The sequence below is a fragment of the Schistocerca gregaria genome, chromosome 4, assembly GCF_023897955.1.
Source record: "Schistocerca gregaria isolate iqSchGreg1 chromosome 4, iqSchGreg1.2, whole genome shotgun sequence".
Taxonomy (NCBI): domain Eukaryota; kingdom Metazoa; phylum Arthropoda; class Insecta; order Orthoptera; family Acrididae; genus Schistocerca; species Schistocerca gregaria.
Window position 1 is genome coordinate 531,196,335 of NC_064923.1, and position 24,970 is coordinate 531,221,304.

Below are 24,970 nucleotides of genomic sequence, written 5' to 3' on the forward strand. Positions count from 1 at the left end.
GAATTTTAAATGTGCGACCAAGGTGCTCCACCCCGCCATTGGATTGTGAATGGAAAGGCGGGTAAAAGCACGGCGGATACCATTATCGTGGCAGAATTTGGCGAAATTGCGGACTGTTGTCAGTGACCAAGGTGCTGGGAAGGCGTTCAATGGAAAATATTTTGGACAGGGCCATGTAGTAGTCTCTGTGGTGATAGAGGAGCATAGGACAATCAAAGGGAAGTCGGAATAGGCATCCGTGATGAGCAACCAGTAAGCGCCGAGGAACGGTTCCGCAAAATCCACATAGATGCATTCCCATGGGAAGGAAGTGGCCGGCCAAGATTGAAATGACCGGCGGCCAGCGATAAGGGTCTGGGTACACTGCTTACAACCTTGAACCATGTGCTCCACATCGGCCATCATGCCCACCCAGAAGACAGGGCGACGTGCAAGAGTTTTCGTCTGGGCAATACTCTAGTGCCCTAACGTAAGACGTTGAGAACCCAGGACCACAGGGAAGTTGGTACTATGACTCAGGGACTGGCGTCATTCTCTGCACGGAGGACAACCCCGTTGACGACCACCAGTTGATAGCAGATGGAGAAGAAGAATTGGAGGGCAGCCTGGGCGCAGGGTGGAGGAACCATCGGACCACGGCTCACCAGCTGGAGGAGCGGATCGGTGATCATCGCTGTGGTCACCCTCTCCGCTGTGACTGGAAATGCAACCAACCCATCTTGTATGTCGTCACTGACCTGAAAAATTAGGAGGTACGATGAATCAAATGCCGAATCCTGGCCGGAAGGGAGCTGATTCAAGACATGCTGGAAGGTGGGTCAGCAATGGATGGTGTACCTAAAACGTGTAAGGAATAGTGCCCATCGCTACAGGTGGTGGGAAGTCTTCGTGGGTAACTGGTCTGACGGAGAAAATAAGGCCACAAGGGGCTTACGGTCAGTGATTAAGCGAAAAGACCTACCGTAAAGGTATGGGAGGAATTGGTACAGACAAACACGATGGCTAGGGCCTCCTTCTCAATTTGAGAATATTTTCATCGGGCCTCGGTAAGAGAGTTAGATATGTATGCCACAAGCCGTTCAGATCCATCGGGTAGACGAAGAAAAAGGACAGCTACAACACCATAGTCTGAGGCGTCTGTAGCCAAGAGGAGAGGAAGAAAGCGGTTATAAGGCATGAGACACTCCACACAATGCAACCACCGCTTTAAGGTTTGGAATTCACAAATTGGGGACCAATGAAAAGGCACGTTCTTTCGACACAGGTGATGAATGGGCGCCGCAATGTGTGAGGCGAGGGAATGGACTTTCGATAGAAAGCAATTTTAGCCAGGAGAGACCGCAATTGGTGGACGTCGGAAAGGCGAGGAAGGACCGAAATTGCTGTGATGTGGGAGGAGGTAGGCGATATGCCATAGCGGGAAATGATGTGACCCAATTAGGAAATAGCAGGTTGAAAAAAGAAGCATTTAGTATAGTTGCATTTTAGGCCTCCAGGCCGCAGGCGCAGGAACAAGTGACGCAGATGACAGAGATGTTCATCCGCGGTACTGCCGGACACGACGATGTCGTCGAGGTAGTTGATACTTCGGGACACATCCTGCAAGAGCTGTTCCAAGTAGCGGTGAAAGATGGCCAGCGCACTAGCTATGCCATACAGGAGATGGTTCAATCGGAACAGCTCAAACGGTGGGTGGACGAGGGCCAAGCGAGTAGGTGGTTCATCAAAAGATATTTGGAGGTAGGCGTCGGCACGATCGATCTTCGATTGTCCTCCAGAGAGTTTAGAGAACAGGTACGCGGAACGGGGAAGGACATGGTCTTCAACCTGTAGTTGAGGGTTTATCGAAGCCTTGAAGTCACCACAAACCCGAAGACGCCCATCTGGTCTCTTGAGGACGATCAAGGATGTCACCTATGAACAGTAATAGACCAGACTGACGAATTCCTCCGTTGTGAGACGGTCCAGTTCCCGTTAAGAGGATGCTGGAGGGCGAGGGGTACCTGCCGAACCCGGAAGTACCTCAGGCGTTCAGACGGTTTCAGCTGAAGCGACGCCTGTAAATGTTGAGCACAGCCGACGCCTGGTGAAAAGAAGTCCTGGAATTCCATGCACAGAAAAATATCGACTGCAAGAAACAGAACCTGGGAAGACACCAGATGAACGTTGCCGTTGATGGCGAAGCCAAAGGCACGGAATGCATCCAACCCAAAGAGGTCCGCAATGGCTGCATTGTTGACCACAAGGAACTTCCTGGAGAACCGATTTATACAGGACGGAAGCCGTGAACTGACCCAAGAGAGCGATCACTTGCTTCTTATAAGTAAAGAGGCGGCGAAGTGTGGGCTCCATGGGGAGCTCCCTAATGTTCACATAAGAGCAATAGTTGATCAGTGAGACCGCTGCTCCGGTATCCACCTGCATCTGCAGCGGCCGACCGTTGACCTGAACGATGATCATCAGGCTGGAAGATCCCGAAGACTACATCTGGCTGATGTCCCTGGTTAGCGGCCCCCGACGGTCAGGGGCCGGAGGAGGAGGAGGAGGAGGAGGAGGAGGTGGCTGGCGAGAGTGGCTGACATGTCCGTTATGGTTACACACTGTACAATATGCCCACCTGTCAGGACATTCTTCCGTGCATGATCCTGGCACGACGCAGCCGGAGGGGCTGGCAGTGTCGGCGAGGGCGCGGGGGCCTATGTGCACCGAAGGTCCGCGACGGTCCCGCGGAGCAGGCCGAGGGTGCAAAGTCCTGGACAGGACGGCTTCCCTGCCGGCGCTGTGCTGAACTTGGCGGCCGGCAGCGGTCTTGGGAACGGACGGCAGCAACGTCTTCGACCTCCGCCAGCAATGCGACTGCCTCTGAGGCGTCGTGATCAGGGAGGGGCGCAACTTCCGCTTGTCGGCCGCCGTAGAGACTTCGTACTTGAATTCCAGATCAATGATCTGGTCCAGAGTAGGACCGTCGAGTCTGAGGGCGTCGCGTCGGAATGCTGCGTCAGGGGTGGCCTGGATGAGGTGGTCGCGGACCATCTCGTCTGCATAGGATTCGTTGAAGACCCCTATGGTGAACCGACAATTTCGGCTGAGACCTTGCACTTCGACTGCCCGCTGGCGATAAGACTGACCTGCCTTCTTACAACACTGATAGAATTCGACCTGGGCAGCCAACTTGTGGAACCGTCGTTGGTAGTAACCCGCGAGAACCTCACAAATCTAGGAGACAGTCAAGGAATCCGGAGGTCGAGGTTGTAGTTTCGTCAAGAGAACGTACACTTTGGACTGGTTCCAGGACAAAATGTAGAAACGACGAGAACCCTCTTCGACAACCTAGTCTATGTGAAAAGGCCGCTTCTCGTATATTTCCCAGTCTTCAGGATCCTCATTGAAAGCGGGAAACGACGGTGGAGGCGGAACCGGTTGGTTTCTCCAAGAGTTCCGTACAGAAACGTTCCTGTGTATCCTAAGATTTCTGGAAAAACTGTTTAGAACCTTGTAGTAAGTCGTGCACACTCTAGATCAGCTGCTGAAGCACTGTTTACACCATGATGAAGACACACGCAGACACTAACTCGTCGCCATTTCTGTTGTAACTGACAATTCGAACGTTTTTACAAGACAACTTTTATTTACCTGAGTCTACATGGAAATGTCTGAATAACAACGAAAAGTCACAATCACAAAACCAGTATGAATTTCTTACTAGAAGCAACAAAAGATAACTTCTAAGTTTCATACAAGAGTCCGGTGTAACACACATACATTTAATTCCAAGTCAAATTCCGATGGCGAAGCGATAGTCTTCCATGGAGAGGTTCTTCAGGTCGGTATTCGGCGTGTACTGACGTCCGGTGCTGGTTCTAGCCTTTAAATAGTATTGGCCAGCCAATCAGATGTTTGTGTAGTAATAATTCCTGCACGCCATCTCGACTGCAGGAAGTAGTAAGCGGAATGTCCGTATCCAAAACAGCCGATGTCTACCATTGTTTACTCCTTTGGGCATTGGAAACCTCGGTTCTGTGTCGTGTTAGATGTTGTTCCGGCTCGCAGGGCTACCTTGACTACGGCGGAACAAAAGTAATACACATTTGGAACTGATCGTTGCATGGACATAGCAAAACCATCGAACATTGTGTTACATCAATTTACATTCGATGGGACAGCAAATTTCACGAGAAAACTGGTCGAGTTCTTAGGGAGAACCCGAACAAATCGAATGTAGTGAATTTATAAACTGAGTAATTTGAGCAGTAGCTGTGACTACGAAGGCTTTCCCGGCGTAATAATTGATAATATTCTTCTCGGGTATGCAGCCGGATCGTAACGTCTTCAAGACACAATATTTCCGCGGTCCAACTAGCCGCCATCTTCAGGTGAGAGTGCTGGTGCACGATCTCGCCAGAACTGACTTCCCAGCGCAAGCGGCGGCCTCTATATAGGCCGCAGAAGACCCACAACGCGTGCGCGAGAAGGTGCCGTAACCGCCCTCTAGCGCAGTAGACATACCCCGCCGCCAGTGATGGAAAGAGGCGAAATCGAGATATCGCTGTCAGAAATTAAAAAAATATAATAAAAATAAATTAAAATGTTATTCCGACGATAGAACCACAGACCGCTGTTTTTTAATGTCAGACAACACTGGGTCCCAAGTCTTACTTAAAAGAAGGATCGCAGGATCAAGCTGAAGAGATTAGGCAAGAGGTCTCACATACATTGCGGCGGGCGCCGCCTCCACGGAGTAACATCTCCTCTCTCGAAAGGGCAGTCGTCCGGTCCATTAGAGAAGACGAAGATCTGATAGTTCTACCAGCGGACAAAGGCAACGCAACTGTTCTTCTGTCACGTGATGACTATCTGGGAAAGATGGACCTCTTACTTGAAGACTCAGCATACAGAACATTGCAGGGCGACCCAACTGAACGGATAAAACGGAAGACGCTTTCACTGTTGAAGAAGAGTTCTTTACCTGACGACGTTCTCAAAAAACTTCGTCCTGGTACTGCCGTGCCACCGAGATTATACGGTCTACCCAAGGTTCATAAGAAAGGGGTCCCGCTTCGTACGATCGTGAGTAATTTGGGTGCTCCTACCTACAATCTAGCCAAGTATTTAGCATCTGTTCTTGGCCCTCACGTCGGTAAATGCGAACATCACATTTCCAATTCTATGGTGTTTATTCAGAGATTGAAGTCCTTGTCTCTTAGTCCCTGGGATTTGCTTGTGAGCTTTGATGTCGTGTCGCTTTTTACCCGGGTTCCTCTGGAAGAATCCTTGCAATTAATTGGTGAGAAACTGGATGAGGAAACAACCAGGCTTTGTCACCACGTGTTAACGTCGACTTACTTTTTATTCAATGACAAATATTTTGAACAGACTGACGGAGTGGCTATGGGGAGCCCTTTGTCCCCAATAGTCGCCAATCTTTTTATAGAAGATTTTGAGGACATGGCGCTGAAGACGGCGACCTTAAAACCAACCTGTTTCTGGAGGTACGTTGACGATACGTTTATGGTGTGGCCTCATGGGAGAGAGGCTCTGGACCGCCTCCTAGATCATTTCAATTCCCTGCATCCTAGCATCAAATTTACCATGGAGGTGGAAAATGATGGAAAGCTTCCGTTTCTGGATGTTCTGGTGTACAGAAAGGATGATGGGACACTGGGACACAGCGTTTATCGAAAGCCTACGCACACGGACCGTTACTTACTTGCTTCTAGCTGTCATCCATCGTTCCAGCGTACGGGGGTCCTGCGGACGTTGGCGAGAAGAGCTTATGCCATTTCAGATGGAGAAAGCTTGACACAAGAATTGGACCATCTTAAGATTGTGTTCAAGCAGAATGGCTATACAGATAAACAGATCCGTCGTGCTTTCCAGTTTGGACCTTCGCCTGAACCACCAGAAGATACCTGCAAATCGGTAGCTTTTCTGCCTTTTGCTGGGAGCATTTCCTCGAAGATAGGAAGGATTCTGAAAAGATATCACATCAGAAGTATTTTTCGCCCGCCAGCTAAGATTAGAGCGCTCCTTGGCTCTGTTAAGGATGACTTGGGTTTGAGGAAGCCCGGTGTGTACAAGATCCCTTGCCACTGTGGAAAGACTTATATTGGTCAGACAATCCGGTCCATTCAGGAGCGATGTGTTGAGCATCAGCGGCACACAAGGCTCCTTCAACCTGAGAAGTCTGCAGTGGCGGAACACTGTCTCACCGAGGGACACAGAATACTATATGACGAGACACAAATGGTTGCCCCTGCATCTCGCTATTGGGACTGTATTTTAAAAGAATCCATAGAGATTCGGTTATCTGACAATCTTATTAATAGAGACAAGGGTTTTCTTTTAAGTAAGACTTGGAACCCAGTGTTGTCTGACATTAAAAAACAGCGGTCTGTGGTTCTATCGTCGGAATAACATTTTAATTTATTTTTATTATATTTTTTTAATTTCTGACAGCGATATCTCGATTTCGCCTCTTTCCATCACTGGCGGCGGGGTATGTCTACTGCGCTAGAGGGCGGTTACGGCACCTTCTCGCGCACGCGTTGTGGGTCTTCTGCGGCCTATATAGAGGCCTATATAGAGGCCGCCGCTTGCGCTGGTAAGTCAGTTCTGGCGAGATCGTGCACCAGCACTCTCACCTGAAGATGGCGGCCAGTTGGACCGCGGAAATATTGTGTCTTGAAGACGTTACGATCCGGCTGCATACCCGAGAAGAATATTATTGAGCAGTAGTTCTTTAGACCACGGGAATGAAACCCGGATGTAGTTTTCAGAACGTTGATGACACATTAATAACATGGCCTCATGGGGAAAAGGAATTCTTAGAATTTGTAAATCTGCTTAGTCATATTAATTCTAATGAAAAGTTCACAATGAGAAAAGAGAAAGCCGCTCAAATTTAATTTCGGAACAGATACATAGAAAACCTGAAAGAACTGCATGGCACAAGGCCTACAGGAAATATGTACACGACCGCCTGAAACGATTTAGGGAAATCACGGGAAACCTAAATCAGGATGGCTGGAGACGGGATTGAAACGTCGTCCTCCCGAATGCGAGTCTAGTGTACTAACCACTGCGCCACCTCGCTCGGTCCCGATTTTGAACATTCTTCAGTAGCAACACATGTCAAATCCTTTGATTCTCCTCTGTTCCAATTTTCCTACATGCGATGATGTGCTCCAGACACAAAGAAATTCCTTCCTTTAATTAAGGCCTATGTTTAATACTAGCAGACTTCTCTCGGTCAGGAATGTCATTTTCGTCAGTGTTAGTCTTCTTTTAATGTTCTCCATGCTCAGTCTGTCATCTGTTATGTTGCTGCGTAGGTAACAGAATTTCTTAACTTATCTACTTCGTGATCACCAGTTTTGAAGTTAGGTTTCTTGCTGTTTTCATTTTTGCTACTTTTCATTACTTTCGTCTTTCTTTGATTTACTGTCAATGCGTATGCTGTACTCATTTGACAGTATTTCATTCAACACGTCCTGTAATTCTTCTTGGGTTTCACCATGGATAGTAATTTCAGCAGCTAATCATATCACTGATATCAATTCACCTTGAATTCTAATCCCACTCTTCAACCATTATTTCATTTCCGTCATTGCTTCTCCAGTGTAATAGATTGAACAGCAGGGACGAAAGGCTACATCCCTATCTTTAATGCGAGCAATTCATTCTTGGTTTTCCACTCTTATTGTTTCATCTTGGCTTGTTTACATATAAATTACCCGTCTTTCCCCAGAGTTTACCCCCCCTTTTCTCAGAATTTGGAGCATCTTTGTACCATTTAACATTGTCGAACGCTTTTTACGGATCGACAAATCTTATGAAAGTGTCTGGACTTTCTTCAGTCTTGCTTCCGTTACGAATCACGTCAGAAATGCCTCTGTACCTTTCGTAAAGCCAAACTGATCGTCATCTAACATCTTTACCTTTGTTTTCGTTTCTTCCGTAGATTATTCTTTTCAGCAGCTTGGGTGCACGAACTTTAAGCTGATTGTGCGACTGGCTCCTACATTTCTCAGAATTGTGCTAGGGATGTCTTTCCGAAAGTCAGATGATAAATCGACAGACTCATTCTATACACTAATACGAATAGTCGATTCGTTGCCACTTTCAATTTAGAAATGCTGTTGTAATTTTACCTATGCCTTTTGCCTTATTTGATCTAAAGTCCCCGAAAGCTCTTCTAAGTTCTGATTCTAAGACTGGATCCCCTATCTCTTCTGTAAAGACCCACCTTTCTTCTTCTTTCACGTCATCAGACTATTCTTGTATCTCACAGAGGCCTTCAGTGTACTCTTTCCATCTATCTGCTTCCTCCTCTGCATTTAACAATGGAGTTAGCATTGCCCTCTTAATGTTACCGCCCTTGCTTTTAGTATCACTGAAGGTTGTCTAAATTCCTTTGTGCTGGGTTAGTACTTCCAAAACAATTTCTTTTTCGATTTCTTCACATTTTTCATGCGGTCATTTCACCTTATATTCCCTGCACTTTCTGTTTATTTCATTCCTAAGTGATTCATATTTCTCCATTCCTGATTCTCACTTAACAATTTTCTTCTTTTTTCAGTCATCGGTCAATTTCAGTATGGTTGTTCTTTTGTTTCTCCCGGCAAATTTGTTGATCAAACAGTACATCTCTTAGAGGTGTTTTCCACACCTCTTAAGCCGAGGTTCCTGTCGGATATATCTGTAGTTAGATCTATTAATGGAGCGAGAAGTGTAAACACGGGATGTCTACGCAGAAAACTGGAGCGAGATTCATTTGCTTGCAGGAACCTTCCCCTTCCTTGTTGTAGGTATAACAGGAAACCCTATTTGAATGGAAGAGAAAGTTTTGATTTACGGTCACAAGGTTCTCCTAGCTGCCTGAGCACGATTTTGTATCAGGTTAAATTTAATGAATGGTCATTAATAAATTGTTTTATATAAGTTGGCCTGTACATTTCCACCTCGCGGGATTAGCCGAGCGGTCTCAGACGCTGCAGTCATGGACTCTGCGTCTGGTCCCGGCGGAGGTTCGAGTCCTCCCTCGGGCATGGGTGTGTGTGTTTGTCCTTAGGATTATTGAGATTAAGTAGTGTGTAAGCTTAGGGACTGATGACCTTAGCAGTTAAGTCCCATAAGATTTCACACACAGTTGAACATTTTGTACATTTCCTTCATTGTGAAAGGGTTTCTCCCTCTGTAGGAAAGAGTAGAAAACTGTGCATTTCTAAGTACAACTGCATCATATAGTACTTCGTAAACGAATTAAGTCTGTGATCAGACTGCTGACCGGCCGTGCTAACATCCAATGCCACCTGCGTTAGTGGATGCAGTTTCGACGAGCCTGTGGTTATGATATCACTCTCAAAGCAGTGATCACCATCCTGTCCTCGTTGCCACTACTTGTCATTAAAGCTGTACCTAAATTTGCCTAAGGATTCTGAGTACATCTTTTCTAGTTCTCCATCAACGGTAAACTCCGTGGAAGTAACGGAAATCGAACCCAAGTCCTTTGCATGCTAATCAGACGTACTGTCCGCGTAATTACACAGCTCATTGTTAAAGTGTATAAAGCAAGTGCTGTATCATCCTTTGACACAGTATACTAAACGAATAATGTTATCAGATACAACATGAACGCCATAGAACAGCTGGATCTCTTTGGCACGGGGACTTACTGTTGCCATAGTCTCTATCAAGGATGAATGGAGTTTACCTATAATACCGATGTGGCTCTCAATCCGCCAGGTGAGCCGACAGCGCTGACGCACTGCTTCCTGGACTCGGGTAAGCGCGCCGGCCCCGGATCGAATCCGCCAGGCGGATTAACGACGAGGGCCAGTGTGGCGGCCAGCCTGGAGGTGGTTTTTAGGCTGTTTTCCACATCCCGCTAGGTGAATACCGGGCTGGTCCCCCCGTTCCGCCTCAGCTACCCGCGTCAGAGACATTTGAAACATGTCCGCACTAGCCTACCAGTGTGGCCGATTGGTTCTAGGCGCTTCAGTCTAGAAATTCGCGACTGCTACGGCCGCAGGTTCGAATCCTGCCTCGGGCATGGACGTGTGCGATGTCCTTAGGTTAGTTAGGTTTATGTGGTTCTCAGTTCTAGGGGACTGATGACCTCAGATGTTAAGTTCCATAGTGCTCGGAGCCTTTTAAACCATTTGAACGTCAGCACTGTTTCACGATTTACACATGACGCAGACAGTTGGGGTACACTGATTCCATCCTGGGGGTACGGGGTGGCGGCAGGGAGGGCATCCAGCCACCCCTTAAATTAACCTTGACAATTCCGTTGTAACCACGCCGACCCAGCTATCGCTCCTGGACTATGGCGTAAGCAGTAGAAAGAAAGACCTATGTGGCACTTACAAAATGGATGACATCTGTCATTACTGATGGATCCTAACTTAAACTAATTCGGACTTCATTTAACGCCTTCATTTTATGGTATGCTTGCTTTGCTTACTGTTCTCTGGATAATGGATATAAAAAGTGCAAACTATTTGAAAATTCTTGCAATACTAGAGCACCTTCCATTACTGAGCATGGATGTGTGTGATGTCCTTAGTTTGGTTAGGATTAAGTAGTTCTAAGTTCTAGGGGACTGATGAGCGCAGTAGTTGAGTCCCATAGTGCTCAGAGCCATTTGAGCCATTTAATGGTAGCTCTCCGTGGGCGCAAATGGTAAACATTAACAGAACATGCAGGACTCATTTATTTGTCTACAGAGGAAAGATATGTCTTTCTGCAGTATGCCAAGTCTTGTGGGGGTTATGGGCAGTGATGCCAGAAGTGAAGGACCTGCAAGACGTAGTCTGTCGATGATTATACTCCTAAAAATAAAAATACATTTCTGTACCATAATCGCATGAAAATATTTGGGACGGGTTGCTGATGTGCTTATAATATGAGTTACTTATATTCTTATTACTCAATCAGCTATATGATCGAGTACTACTACAGCTTGCTTAAGAGCATTTTGGTCCTATCTTCGTAACAATATACGAGTAAAGCAATAAAATGTAACCGTCTGATTTGTGCTATGTTTCGAGTTCATTACCCATATTTAATTAGTAATAACGTTCATATTGTCAAATACCACTATCATTTACCGTAGATGTTTCGACGGCAAGACCTTTGTTACAGAAGAGAGTGTTAATGCAAAGAGAGTGCCATTATATTTCTCTTGAAAAATTAATGTTAATACTGAGATATTTATCCGTGGAAGTGATTAACAAACTGCACCAACATCTACCAATAGAGAGACGATGTGCAGAATGAACGAAATAAATTGTAGCTCAGAGTTTTTCAATCTCAGTGCTCCACTAGCCAACAAGAAGATTGATTGCGCGAGATAACATAATTATGACAAATGAAGTCGCTTGACTCTGGCAGAGCGACAACATGAGACACATCCATCAAGTGGGCAAAGAAATGGCCTCCCTTTCGCCCCTCACGAATCTCCTCTGCAGTAGACGACAGAAAAATATCGGACCAAGTTCTGTATCGCCTTCGGCCGCTGCTAACAAAGTTGTAGCCCGTCGTTTCTCCCAGCACAGCTAGCACGCAATTCTGAGGGTGCTCTCGGAGGGAGGTATTATTTTCTTTTTTGTGTCCTAAATTTCTTTCTATGAATAGAGTTGCATATAGACGTACTGCAAGTCCAAAATGTGGTTCTTTAACGCATTCAAAACCTAGAATTTAGCAGTTGCAAGAGATTTAAAAAAAATTACAACACTTGCCTGTACCTGAGATCTGAACGTTAGTTTTGTTCCATAACTCAGAATATAGTTGCTACTTACATGTATAAGGAAAACTATATTCTAAGTTTTGTACTTTTTTATCCTTACTATGAACCATGTCAGAATGTTTTATCACATGCGTTTTCCTTTCACGAAGCTATACGTTGACCTGTGATCTCGTCGTTTAGTTATTCATTTCTTTATGAATTTTATTCTGTCAATCTCTGAGATATCCTGATAATACGAGTGTTCTGTTCTCAGTTGCTGAATTGAGAATAATGCGCTTGCTGAGGCGCCTTATAGAAAGACAGATACATTCTGCTCGTATAAGAGGCACACTGGGGCTTGGATTTCTGGGATTATTAATCACACTAGAGAACCTGGCAATGCCCTGCAATCTCCAAATAGATGTCGGAATTGGACATACGGCCAAAATATTTTCCCTTCCCTCTCTGTCAATCTTCTTTTCCGCTCTCTCGATATCCATCGCCTCCTTACTCTCTGTATGTTCATTTCTGTCCATCTACTCTTCTTCCCTCCCTATGACACTGAATCTTGTTTACTTTTACCCAATACGAAAATTTTTATTGGAAGTTGAATTGGCTGAAAATGAATGGATAAATCGGTTGGAATCATTGGTATAAGGGGTATGAGAAAGACCTCGCCGGCTGCTGAATCTGTAATGACAGTATTTCGCATAGTTTCGCTCTGAGAATGAGAAAGATTACAAAGTTTCTAACGATAGGTATTCCGTAATAATATGATACGTAAGAATTTCAAATCACATGCGATCCAGTAAGCATACAAAGCATACGACCCAGTATCATAACTCTTCGTTCAGATTGGGCATGTGATCGCCCAAATTTAGGATAACAAGATAATTATAAGCTCAGAACAAGTAATCTGTACATGGGACTTGATGTAATAAGTTAATGACTATAAAGTATACGCATATCAAACCTACAGCACTTGCTCAGTTGATATAAACATATGAAAATATCGCATTCTGTTCTGGTTAGCGTTTAACGGAATCGTTTTATACCATGACACTCATTTCCGTCAGTGAGCCTAAATGCTTAAAACAAAGTTTGGATTAACATATATCCAGCTATTATTCATGTGTATAGATTATATACGTAGATACTGTAAATTCACAAATTTTCAAAATAATTTGAGACATAGTGCGACAATGAAGTTTAGTATAAGCAAAAAAATGTCATCAAAAAATCCTTTCATGGAAAAAGACTGAACTACTATAATTACCGATAAAAATTTCTAATCATATGTATTCGGAGACATCGTAGAAACACAGTACTTAAGATAAAAAGTTAAGTACCACAGTTACACCACACATCGGTACTGTTTATATGTCGCTGAATTTTAACGGCAATAAGTTTACATCAATTCATTTTCATTTAACAAGAAGACATTACGGCTCAAGTATCATAAGCTGGTAAGTCAGAAATACAAATGTCCTGCTTTCTGTAAAACCGACGGCGGGAAAGAAGACCAAAAATACATTTTAGTGTGTACAACTTTGTAAAAATGATGATTATGGAAAAGAATATACTGTATATATGAGACAAAAAATTTGTCTTATTTTACATGCTTCGTAATCAGAGTTAAAACAGACTGTGAGAAAGAAAAGGAGACCACACATAGTAACTGACCAGTGCAGCATTATTTTTTCCCGCAGTCACTGTTAACTGAAAACCTAAACAGTGTTGTTTAGCACAATATATAGCCTCTTTTTCCCATATATGCATGTATATATATATATATATATATATATATATATATATATATAGTGTGGTCCATTGATAGTGACCAGGCCAAATATCTCACGAAATAAGCATCAAACGAAAAAACTTCGAAGAAGGAAACTCGTCTAGCTTGAAGGGGGAAACCAAATGGCGCTATGGCTGCCCCTCTACATGGCGCTGCCATACGTCAAACAGATATCAACTGCGTCTTTTTTTTAATTGGACCCCCCATATTATATTACATATTCTTGCAATACGTAAGGAAATATGAATGTTTTAGTTGGACCACTTTTTTCGCTTTGTGATAGATGGCGCTGCAATAGTCGCAAACGTATAAGTACGTGGTATCACGTAACATTCCGATCCCCCTCCCTCCTCCTGAGCGGCTTCCCTCTCCTACTCCCCCTCCATCTCTTGTGCCTCCTTCCAGTGTCTCTGCGCTCCCTCCTGCTCTGTCTTTGCTCTTCCTCTGCCACCCCACGTGTCTCCCGCCTCTTCGTGAACCCACTGATGCCCCTCCTCTCTTCATCCCGCCGCTTCCCCAGCTGCCCCTTGCTCTCCCCCCCCTTTTCCATAATCCCTGACCTTTTCCCTCGGCAGGTCCCACCTGGCAGTTTTATTGTTCGTCGTGTGTGCTCCAAGTGGGTTTTAAGTGTGTTGTTCCGCAGTGTTTTTACTACTGTGGCCGACTTTTAATCTGTGCCTGCGCATTCAGTGTCTTCTCTGTGTTTTAAGAATCGCCAGTTGTGTTTTTTTAACTTTCTGGTGACTTCTATTAACTGTCCCCCATGAACGTCTCCATGTCAATGTATAGTTTACCTCCATTTTCTCCCCTTACTCTATCTTATGTTCCCCTTTTTTATCTCCTTATATAAGTATCATTTTACTCTTGTTTTAGTTGTAGTGTCACTCGGCTGAAGAGCGGCGGATTGTGCCTCTGACAGCCCTCCCCTGCCCCATATGGGGCAGGGGAATGAAATCACAATAAAGAAAAAAAATTAACGTTCCACCTGTGTGGACGGTATTTGCTTTGCGATACATTACCCGTGTTAAAATGGACCGTTTACCAATTGCGGAAAAGGTCGATATCGTGTTGATGTATGGCAATTGTGATAAAAAATGCCCAACAGGCATGTGCTATGTATGCTCTTCAGTATCCTGGACGACATGATCCAAGTGTCCGAACCATTCGCAGGATACTTACGTTATGTAACGAAACAGGAAGTGTTCAGCCACATGTGAAACGTCAACCACGACCTGCAACAAATGATGATGTCCAAGTAGGTGTTTTTTCCACTGTCGCACCTCATCTGCACATCAGTAGTAGACAAACTGCGTGAGAAACGGGAATCTCAAAAACGTCGGTATCGAGAATGCTACATCAACATCAATTGCACCCGTACCATATTTCTATGCACCAGGAATTGCATGAATTCAACTTTGAACGTCATGTACAGTTCTGCTACTGGGCGCATGAGAAATTACATGACAATGACAGATTGCTTACACACTTTCTATTTAGCTACGAAGCGTCATGCCCCAACAGCGGTAATATAAACCGGCATGATATGCACTATAGGGCAACGGAAAATCCACGATGGCTGCGACAAGTGGAACATCTGCGACCTTGGGGGTTAATGTATGGTGCGGCATTATGAGAGGAAGGATAATTGGACTCCATTTTATTGATGGCAATCTAAATGGTGCAATGTATGCTGATATCCTACGTAACGTTCTACCGATGTTACTACAAGATGTTTCACTGCATGACAGAATGCCGATATACTTCCATCATGATGGATGTCAGGCACATAGCTCGCGTACGGTTGAAGCGGTAGTGAATAGCAGATTTCATGATGGGTGGATTGGCTGTCGAAGCACCATACCATGGTCCGCACGTTAACCGGATCTGACGTCCCCGGATTTCTTTCTGTGGGGAAGGTTGAAGGATATTTGCTATCGTGATCCACCAAAAATGCCTGACAACATGCGTCAGCAAATTGTCACTGCATGTGCGAACATTACGGAAGGTGAACTACTCACTGTTAAGAGGAATGTCGTTACTCGTATTGCCAAATGCATTGAGGTTGACGGACATCATTTTGAGCAATTATTGCACTAATGTGGTATTTACAGGTAATCGTGCTGGAACAGCATACGTTCTCAGAAATGATAAGTTCACAAAGGTACAAGTATTGCTCTGGAACAACCGAAGTAAAATGTTAAAACATACCTACCTTCTGTATTTTAATTTAAAAGACCTACCTGTTGCCGGCTTGAGTGGCCGAGCGGTTCTAGGCGCTACAGTCTGGAACCGGGTGACCGATACGGTCGCAGGTTCAAATCCTGCCTCGGGCATGGATGTGTGTGATGTCTGTAGGTTAGTTAGGTTTAAGTACTTCTAAGTTTTAGGGGACTGGTGACCTCAGGAGTTAAGTCTCATAGTGCCCAGAGCTATTTGAACCATTTTGAACATACCTGTTACCAACTGTTCGTCTACCAATTGTGAGTCATATGTTTGTGACTATTACAGCGCCATCTATCACAAAGTGAAAAAAGTGGTCCAACTACAACATTCATATTTCTTAACGTACTACACGAATATTTAATAAAAATGGGGGTTTTTTATTTAAAAAAGTGCAGTTGATATCCGTTTGAGCTATGGCACTGCCATCTAGCGGGCCAACCATAGCGTCATCTGGTTTCGGGCTAACCATAGCGTCATCTGGTTTTCCCCTTCAAGGCAGACAATTTCGTTCATTGTAGTCTTTTCGTTTGACGCTTATTTCGTGAGATCAATGGACCACTCTGTATAGGGTGTACATCATGACGTCCAGGAACATTTTTTTTTTTTTTTTTTTTTAGCACCGTTCGGTATGTGAACGTCAATACGGTAATCCAATTCTTGCCACACCCGTCCCAGCGTGGCATCGTCAACTGTATTCTCTCCAGGAGCTCTGCTACACACGTTGTAGAGGCGGTACATACACCAGATATTTAATGTGTACCCACAGAAAAAAGTCAGAAGGAGTGAGATATGGTGATCGTGGAGGCCATTTCATAAAACAGCTGTGTCACCCTTAAGGACGACAGCTCAGTGTTCAGGTACCCACGAACCTCACGATGAAAATGGGGTGGAGCCCTACCTGCTGAAAGATGGAAGGAGAGTCCGATTGCATTTGAGGCTTCAGTTGTTGCAGCAACATGTGCAAGTAGGAATATCCAGTGACAGTGCTCTCGGTGAAGAAGAATGACAGCACAGTTTTAGACATGACAATGCACATAAAACATTTACCCTTGGGGAATCACGCTCAAATCCAGTGAATTCGTGTGGATGCTTTGCTTTGTACCCCAGATTTGACAATTACGCCTGCTCACTTTCCCATTAGTGTGAAAAGTGGCTTCGTCGCTAAAAATGTAGCTACCAACAGTGAACCACCCCATCCTCATTAACTTGTTGCAATTGCCAATGTAACTCAAAACGCTTGTCTTTGTCGTGGTCACGGAGCTTCTATACTAGCTCCAATTTCAATGGTTTCATGGACAGCTTCTGTCATTGGAGCCATTACGAGTTCACGATATGTACGACGCTCCGATTTCTTTGGACTCCTTATGAATGTCTCTCGTACCTGCTCTACATCCACTTCACTCACACTGGGACGTCCGCTTCCCTTTGCCGGGCACAAGCAACCCGTCGTAAGGAATTTGTTGTGCCAGTGGTAAATGCCCTTCCTTGTTGGTGGCTTATTAAGGTACTTGGTTCTAAACATCCATTGAACAGCTGTATCACACACATTTTGTCGAACTCCAACACACAGAAAGCTCGCTCTGCACCTGAACTCGACATGTTTGCGATATTTATAATATTTCTAGGTTGGTAAGTATCTCCAAGTACATGTGGCAAAAGCAAGCTATTAATGTTTAATTTGCCCTGGACAGTTGGTGAGGTGCTGAAGCTGGACACATGGACACAACTTCTTGAGTCTATAGTGACAGGTGCAGTTACGACCATGCAGAAAACATGAATTATTAAATTACGCCGTGTTTCCAGAAATACTACTAGACGCAGAGAAAAAAAAACAGCTAATACACTTCTATGGGTACATATTATGGAACCAACAAACACAATATCTGCACCTGCTTTCCAAGATTTTCGGTAAAAACATTAAACAACGACTTATATTTGTAAATTAGCTTAAAGCTCTATGTTAGTATAAATTTAAACAACGACTTCTGTTTTCATGTTAGTATAGATATGATAAGTTGAGCTTTAAGAGGATCTACTAATTCAGTTATGCCGTCACCAGGATGTTTTCCTCTTGTTGGGTATAGTGTGCATACAGTTTAGAATGCCAAACAGTTGGGAAAGTAGTAAGAATGTAACATTCAGTAGTTGAGCACACTGCTCTGTGAACTTATTATCGGTAAAAAAGTATGTGATTAACCAAAACGTAATGATCACCTGCTTAATAGCGCGTTTGACTTACTTTGGCACGTAATCCAGGAAGGATTCTGTGCGTCATGGATTAGACAAATCTTGAGTAGGTCTATGAATGTGCGTGGCAGTTGACAGTTACACACAGTTCATGCAATTCCTGTAAATGAGGGGTCACTGGGGTTTGGGCGCGGAGCTGGCGCCCGATGGCGTCTAACACGTGATTCATAAGCTTAAAATGAAGTACATTTGGCGGCCACGACAGCAACGTACACTATGTCATCAAAAGTGTCCGGACACGTGGCTAAAAATAACTTACAAGTTAGTGGAGCGCCCCATCGCAAATGCTGGAATTCAATATGATGCTGGTCCAGCCTTAGCCTTGATGACAGCTTCCACTCTCGCAGACATACGTTAAACTAGGTGATGGAATGTTTCTTGGGGAACGGCGGCCCATTCTTCATGGAGTGCTGCGCTGACAAGAGGTATCGATGTCTGTCGGTGAGACCTGGCAAGACTTAGGTGTTCCAAAACATCCGAAAAGTTCAAAAATGGTTCAAATGGCTCTGAACACTATGGGACTTAACTGCTGTGGTCATCAGTCTTCTAGAACTTAGAACTACTTAAACCTAACTAACCTAAGGACATCACACACATCCATGACCAAGGCAGGATTCGAACCTGCGACCGCAGCAGTCCCGCGGTTCCGGACTGCGCGCCTAGAACCACTAGACCACCGCGGCCGGCCATCCGAAAATTGTTTTGTAGGATTCAGGTCAGGACTCTGTGCAGGCCAGTCCATTACAGGGACGTTATTATGGTGTAACGACTTCATCACAGGCCGTGTATTATGAACAGGTACACGATCGTGTTGAAAGATGCAGTTGTTCTTCAACAGTGGGCAGTGATAAGGTGCTTAAAACATCGTGTAGGCTTGTGATGTGATAGTACCATGCAAAACAACAAGGGTTACAAGCCCTCTCCGTGAAAAACACAACACCATAACACCACCGCCTCCGAATTTTACTGTTGGCACTACACAAGCTGACAGATGAGGTTCACCGGGCATTCGCCATACCCACACCCTACCATCGGATCGCCACATTGTGTACCGTGATTGGTCACTCCACATAACGTTTTTCCACTGTTCAATCGTCAAAAGTTTACGCTCCTTACACCAAGCAACGCGTCGTTTGGCATTTACCGGCGTGATGTGTGGCTTATGAGCAGCCGCTCTACCATGAAATTACAGTTTCCTCACCTTCCACCTAACTTTCATAATACTTACAGTGGATCCTGGTACAGTTTTTAATTACTGTTTGATGGTCTGGATAGATGTCTGCCTATTACACATTACGACCCTCTTCAACTGTCGTTTCCACTTCACTATCACATCGGAAACAGTGTACTGAAGATGTTTGGGTGTGTGGAAATCTCGCGTACAGACTTATGCCACAACTGAGACCCAATCGCCTGGCCACGTGCTAAGCTTGTGAGCTCCGCGAAGCTCCCCATTCTGCTCTGTCACGGTGTCCAGTGTCTACTGATGTCGCTGATGTGAAGTATCTGGAAGTAGGGGCAGCACAATGCACCTAATAACAATAACGTATACTTTTGATCACGTAGTATATGTTCGCTATCATGTTACTCAAATAGCACAGGCCGATTCCGGCATTCTGAAAGAGACAGTTATCGTGCTTAAAGATGCTATCGCACCCAGGGAGAGTGTCAAGTATGAAGGAATCCTGCAAGTCAGCAATAAATTTTACGTACCCCTCAGTTGTCATGGCGCCTCTGATTAATACCACAGATCCCTCGGAAGCCCAGGTGCCGCTAGTAACCTGCATCCATGGCGCGGCGCACGTTTCCAGCAACTGTACAACTGCATGACAGCGGATATGGAAACGACCATCGAGGCGGCATAATGGCTGAGCCGAGAACGTCCTACAGCTTGCCACTTACTTGTGGATTCACTGCCATTCACCCACTTTTCGTAGATAGTAAAGACATTAGTTCGCGAGCAGTCGAGCAGCTTCAATGTTTCCGAGAAGATGGTTTGCAGTTGCCGAACCAGAGAAATTTGGCAGTTACTTATCTCAGTGGATTTCCTCAACAGCGACATGTATCGTAGACAGAAAGATTCCATATTCGTCTCTGCTCCGGTTACATACTTTCGTTATCGTGCCCCACGTCCACAGCACTTTCAGGTGGGCACTGATCGTAATGTTTCAGCTCATCAGCATAGAAACACATTTTACACGGCATTACATATTATTCTCCTCGACAGCACAAGTTTTATGATATTACCGAAAGTTACTGTCTCCAGGGCAAGTTGACAACATGCTGTGCAGAAGCAGGAATCAGTGATCTCAAGGCTGAAGCTCAACACGCAGCACAGACCATGACCTCCACGCCCTCAGTTAGTTGTGCTCATCCTCCGACCATCGTACCGGAAGTTACATAGCACCCTCAGCTGCAGTGCCTCAGCTGCAGTGCATACAGTGTTGACATGGTGATAGTGGCTAGCTGCCACCTCAAAGCAACTGCGACTCCTGAGACAACGTAGGTCAGACCGAGGTGGATTGGCCCACTTCCTTCTGTTTATTTTTGCAGTTTGTATTTTAACCGTTTCCGTTAATCTTTTTATGGGGAAATTTTGATACATTGTTTTAGCATCTGTAAAAGAAAAACATTAAGGCCTGTCACTGTTTTTCTGTTCGTAGAAAGATATTTATTACAATAGTACCACTTGGGCCAACCTACTACAAACAAAAGTCAAGCTTGCTCAGCAATTGGTGGAAATGGGCCCATATGACTTCATCGTTTAATTTCTTCACGTCATTGATTATTTAATTTACAATGTATCGACATTAATACTTACTGTTTGTTTTAATATAAGTTGCTATATGCTTATGACAAAACTATAATAATAAATTGCGTTATAATTCTCATAACAACAGTTTGACAGTAGAGCATGTGCAGAATTTTTTGTAGTCTTCGTTTTAATTATCCATAGGACTTCATAATTAAGGCATTAATAAAATAGTCATTTACGTCATTTTTACCACATGATAGTTCCGCGCACATTGTACATTAAATCCCTTCATTACGTGAACTGCTATGAGAACATGGTTTAATACACTACATAATTTCTGCATTTTATTTGAGGAATTTTATCATGTGATTTAGCTTTCCTACGCCAACTTGGTTTTTTAGAACTTAGGGGTTTACACAGATCACCATATTTCTCTTTAGACTGTTTTCCTTTCTGCCTCTGAGAGTTAGTTGCTCGTATTGTAACGCATCCTTAACTGTAGCGTCTGTCAGTATTGCTGAAAATCTTTCTCGTTTATTTGCTGATTATTTTCTTGGTTTCGATTTATCAAATGTCCTGTCATCTTCAGGCGTTGGGATTCACTGCAGCTTAGATGATGTAATGCGTAACTTAATAGACGTTGTTGCTGACAGCACGAGCTCACCACTATGTTCTTGAGCAGCTTAAATGCTTCAGGAATTAAAGCGCGTACAACAGTGTTAGCATCAGGTCTGTCTGTTATATTCTAAGGCATCGACGAAAATTAAAATTCAAAATGGAAACTATATCAAACACTTTGATGCTACCGTATCAAAATCAATGCAGGACACAATTTCATTACCTAAGAGTTGAGTGGATATGATGTAGACTTCGACCAAGTTAGCCGTATCAAATTTTAATTACTTACAAAAAGACAGTGGTGCAGTTTAGACATGTGGGTCAACATGACCATATTTTTCTGGGCCAATGTGCCCCATCGCCAAACCGTAATTATTTTAGTTCGTTTACAAAAACGTTTCAAACATTCGTCACTCTATACTATGCCAAAACACTCCTTAAGCTACGGACTTAATCATTCTCCTTGCTTATTTAGTAAGAGCGTTTCTTGCAGTACACAACAAAATATTTTTAGGAGGCAAAATTTACATACAATAACAAGAAATAAAATGGGTGCCATTCCTCGTTCGACAGCCTAAATACACTGACGTGTTTGTGGAAATTCGACGATGTTGTTGGTACTAACCTCCGTCGTCGGTGGCGCTCTAACGGAAATTTAATGAAATATCAACTGACCATCGCTCCACTATGGTCAATGTACCCCGGTCTCCCATACCTCCTTCAAAAGAAGTATTCCTATGACTTAAGTTTTTCACGAGTGCATCATTATATAAAATCATCTCGTTGTTCAGGTCAAGTCAAATAGGAGCGAAAACTCAAGCTTCCAAAGGTAAAGGCCATTTTCTTCATGACAACATGACTGCTTGCAGGGAGTGAAGTCTGCTTCCTTTGTAGCAGCATTCAGGTTTCTGATTGGACGTTCGGCGTCTCTTTTAATTCCAACTTCTGTTGGCGATGACGTTATCCGGTATGAGGGATTCGCATACGTAACTGCAGAAAATAGGTAATCCGGTGGTTCGCCCTTTCCGCTCCGACAATGGACTGCGATTGACGATCGGAAGAGGAATGGAGACCACCTCCAGCATCACGTGTTTCCCTTAAAGGTCTGAGTTTTGGTTTGCATTTCTTTGAAGGCGCTCTGTTCCGTGCGCTCTTCGGTAGGTGTCACTGATATAACATCCTTCTCCGTAGTTAGTTAGTTATCTAGTTAGTATCTTTTCCATGGATCATTTTGCGCGAAAAAACTTAATAATGTGTAAGAAATCATTTTACATTCACACATAAATTTGTTCATATCGTTACAAGCCAAAACTTTTTAAGGTATTTTGTTGAAAAATGGTTTACAGATCTGAGTTAGTAGTTTCCACCCACCACCTTTCCCATATTACAATAATAGTAGTTGTTCTACGAAAGAAAAGGAGCTGTAAAGTAGAATCTTTCTCAGTTTATTTCTAACTTTTGCTTTTCAGTCTCTCAGACACTTTATATCAATGGGTAAGTGATCAGAAGGTTTTGTTGCAGCATTGTGCACTGCTGTTTGTGCGAAAGAAAACAGTGTAGAGAAATGAGCGTCATTTTTCCTTACGGTACTGTAATTATGTACATCATTGCTCCTTTTGAACAGTGGCGGATTATTTACAACAGACTTCATGAAGAAATAAATATGCTATGAAGCAGTTACTGCACATACGTGTATCTACTGTCTCTTTCATTGCGAAATCTCGTTAGATAGATGCTTGTGAGACAGTCTTCGTTTTCTTGAAGCCGATCTTGTGTCCTTTCGGAAGGCAGCGTTCCACTGTCGCTGATTTCTCAAGATTCCTGTAAACCAGTGGCTCTATACGTCAGGGTAATTACCCCCGAGGGATAAAATGTGCTTTTCTTAGGGGTAAAAACCAAATGTTCGGTTGTGTTTCGATCACGAAACTATATTATTTTTAAAGAATCATTACGATGTTTTACTATTTCTTAAAAGTGTAATACAGATTACATTGGTTACCAACAATTTCTTTTTTAATTTTAAAACTAACATTGGCGCGTGAAACTGTGTGGTGGACGTTAGAGCGTGTGAAACGAATGTATGAAATTCTTCCTCACGTAGTCCACCGCAACAAATATTCAGGGTGACAATAATTGAACTAAATGAAATAAAATCGTCATAATTTCTGAACGGCTTGCGGTAGGACGCTCAACGTGCACGGTTGGCCGCGGGACATTATGGGAATTAGTATGCGCTGTATGGTTTGGTTTAGCGACAAAGCCAACCTTCATTTGGATTATTCCGTCAATAAGCAAACTAGGGCATCTGAGGGATTCAGGATCGGCATTTCGCAATCTAGAAGTCTCTTCACCCTCATCAGAAGACTGTATAGTGTTCAATTTCCAGTCAGGGAATAATCGGTGCTGTATTTTTTCAAGGTACGGTGACTACCGAACGGTACGTGAAGGTACATGATGCAAAGTGACCCTGATTTCGACTAGATGTGGTTCATGCAAGACGGAGCTCGATCACATCAAAGAAGGAGAGTGTTTGATGCCCTGGAGGAGCACTTTGGCGTACGCACTATAATTCAGGGGTACCAAGAGGCCACTGGCATGGGCGTCGATTGGCACCCATGTTCTCCGGATCTGAGCACATGCGTCTCCTTTTTGTGGGGCTATATGGAAGACAAGGTGTGCAGCAATAAACCCAAAACCATCGCTGAGCTGAAAACAGCCATTCAGAGGTAATCGACATCATCGACGTTCCGACACTTCAGAGGGTCATGCAGAATTCCGCTATTCGTGTGCCCCACATCATCTCCAATGATGGCACGCAAATCGAACATATCAAACGTAAATCCGAATATCTGTAGTGACGTTTACGTGTTGAATAAAGTGTGGGCACGCCGTAGTTTGTAACTAACATAAATTTATTTTTCATACAGTTCAATAATTGTCACCATGTACTTTCTACTCCGTACCACGCATCTGTGACTGTAAAACTGAGACATGTATATGACAAATGTACAAAATATCTCATGAAAATGCCTTGTGCGTGTTGCAGACAGTTCTCCAATTGACCAGACATTGGTTCATTAATCGGTTTGTAGCAATAAACGAAGTAATTGCCAGCGCAACACAACAGCAACTTTGAAATGTTATGTGATCGGAGGCTTTCCTGGCGAATATGAAACAAGTTTGAAATGGTTATTACACTGTTGTAATGTCTACATTTTATTATTATTGTTAGTATTATTATTTTATTATTAGTGTCAGTAATCAGATGCCAAGCATTGGTGGTGTGCTCTCTTCCTATTTTTGCGGTTTCAAAACTAAGAACTCCAGCAGTCAAATGACTTCCAAATATAATTAGTGGAGACATCTTAGCTTGGTTGATTTTGCACGGGGAAATGTCATTAGGGTGGCAAAAGATGCAGAGGAATCATGTTTTGTAACAAGTGTCTGCTTTAAACGTCTTTTCTGAGGAGGAGTTAAAGATTGCACTGAGAACTACTTCACCATTCGAGAAAGAAAGGTCATTAGAAATAAGAGGTACCAAATGTCTCATTAGATCAAGGCTTAATAAAAAAAACTAGTAAAACTCGATATAATTTAT